Below are 2,889 nucleotides of genomic sequence, written 5' to 3'. Positions count from 1 at the left end.
ATATATATATATATATATATATATATGTGTATGCATATATACATACGTATATGTACATACTTACATCTATACTTATATATATATGCATATGTGGGCACAGGACGTCATGAAACGTGTACAACAAAAAATACGAAATACGAGTACATGGAGTATGAACTATTTTTTCGAACAACGAAAGACACAATTGGAAAACAAGACAAACAACACAAAGAACGACCCTTCATCAGTTGTCGGCTGTTTTTCTACTCTAGTATTTCGAGCATTTAACAACAATATACGCTTTCGATAAAACAGTTGCTCCCGCAAAGCGAATTAAATAAAATTTGGAAACACAAATAGGACAATACACACACACACACACACACACACACACACACACACACACACACACACACATAGGGTGCGAGGGCTATTTGAGGACGTATTTATTAACTTAATAAAACAACTCTTCTCTTGCAAACACCGAATATATTTCAAAACTTTGTGCACATGTTCACGATAAACTTTCATATAAGATCATTCCATGAGTGCGCCTTCAGCTTCGATGACCCCTTCAATGCGTGACTGGAATAGTCAACATACCTCAACTAAATGGTCCTTATTCATTCCGGACATCACCTGGACAACAGTGGCCTTCATTATCGTATTGTAAAGATATTGATTAATCTCCCTTTTCAGTAGCACTTCAAACATAGTAGTCCATTGAATTTAGAGGACACAGATTTGATGTTACGTGATCGTAAACTTTGTCTAACATCCATTCTGGAGTTGTGCCTTGTTGAAACACATATGGTCTTCCACTGCAAACTTCGTCCCTCCTGGGCATAATGACTGTCTCCAGCATCTCAACGTACATACAACTTGCCTCGTATGTCCTCGTGCTCTACACTTCCAAAAGATCACTCTGTCACTTGAAGTCCTTTAGCGATGGCCCTCATTAATTCTCCAAGACCATTATCGATAATGCTATCGAACCTGTTGGATGAATTGTGTTGTCCTTATTGTGTTCCAACGTTAAGAATGGTTTATGTTTCTTTGATATAATTGAAACAAACCCGCCAAAGACTTCCAATTCCATCTGAATTTTGTGTAGGCGTGGGTGTGTGGTAAGAAGCCTGCTTCCCAACCACATGGTTCCGGGTTCAGTCCCACAGCGTGGCACTTTTTACTATAACCTCGGACCGACCAAAGCCTTGTGAGTGGATTTGGTAACGGGAACTGAAAGAAGCCCGTCTCTCTCTCTGTATATATATTTGTGTGTCTGTGTTTGTTCCCACAAGCTGGTGTGTTTATGTCCCCGTAACTTAGTGGTTCGGCAAAAGAGACCGATAAAATAAGTACTAGGCTTACAAAGAATAAGTCCTGGGGTCGATTTGTTCGACTAAAGGCGGTGCTCCAGGATGGCCGCTGTCAAATGACTGAAACCAATAAAAAAATATATATCTCAACAAATGACAGACATTGACAGATGGATTGACTGATATATAGACAAACAGATATGGAGATAAATACATAAATAGATATAAATCAAAAAATAGACAACACATGTTTTGCCCCTGGTGGTGAATTTGTGATTGAAGAGGAGAGAATTTCTTCTCGGTCAGACAGTTCACGAACCTAGATAGATAGATATAAAGATAGATAGTTAGATAGATAGATAGATAGATAGATAGATATTAAAAGATAGATAGATAGATAGATAGATAGATAGATAGATATTGAAAGATAGATAGATAGATGGCTAGATAGATAGATTGATAGATAGATATTGAAAGATAGATAGATAGATAGATAGATATTGAAAGATAGATAGATAGATAGTTAGATAGATAGATAGATATTGAAAGATAGATAGATAGATAGATAGATAGATAGATATTGAAAGATAGATAGATAGATGGCTAGATAGATAGATAGATAGATAGATAGATAGATAGATAAACAGACAGACAAACGGACAGACAGTAAAACAGACAGACAGACAGATAGCTAGCTAGCTAGCTAGATAGATAGATAGATGCATAGATAAACAGACATATGAGCTAACAGACAGACAAATAGGCAGACAGATAGATAGATACGGAGAGACAAAAATAGATAGATAGATAGATAGAGACAGACTGACAGACAGGTAGATAGGTAGATAGACCGATAGAAGGATGGATAGATAGATGGATGGCCAAACTGGTTGGATGTTTGTCGAAGAAACCCATCACTGCCATGTTAGGGTTAGCGAGTATTTGTATTTACACATGAACACACGTCTGTCCACATACCTGAGACATCACAGGCACGTGATGTTCGTGCGATGACTGGTACACACACACACACACACACACACACACACACACAGAAACAACTTAACAGCGACATATGCTAATTGGCACACGTTCTTTTACACACACACATACGTATGACAATATATTTGCACGAACACACACAGACACACACGAGCACGCACATACACGCATGCGCACACATACGCACGAGCACACACACGTATGCATATACACATATATACGTCATGTGTACACAAACGTCCGCACGTACACACTCACACACTGATGTGCCAACATACACACACTGACATGTCTAAATACATTGGTATACTCACATATACACACATAAACATTCTCTGATATGCCTACACTCATACATTATGGTACACACACTATTATGTCCATACCTACATGAATATTTAGTGACAAACGTACCTACGACTACACACACACACACACACACACACACACACACACACACACACACACAAACATACATATACATATGTTCGCTCAGTCGAACTATTCACACACAGACATAACTACGTCCACACACAAGCACACACTCACGCACATTCGCACACAGACACATACATCCATCTCAGAAACA

This window comes from Octopus bimaculoides, chromosome 26 (genome assembly GCF_001194135.2).
Source record: "Octopus bimaculoides isolate UCB-OBI-ISO-001 chromosome 26, ASM119413v2, whole genome shotgun sequence".
In the NCBI taxonomy this organism is placed as follows: Eukaryota; Metazoa; Mollusca; class Cephalopoda; order Octopoda; family Octopodidae; genus Octopus; species Octopus bimaculoides.
This window is presented reverse-complemented; position numbering follows the sequence as displayed.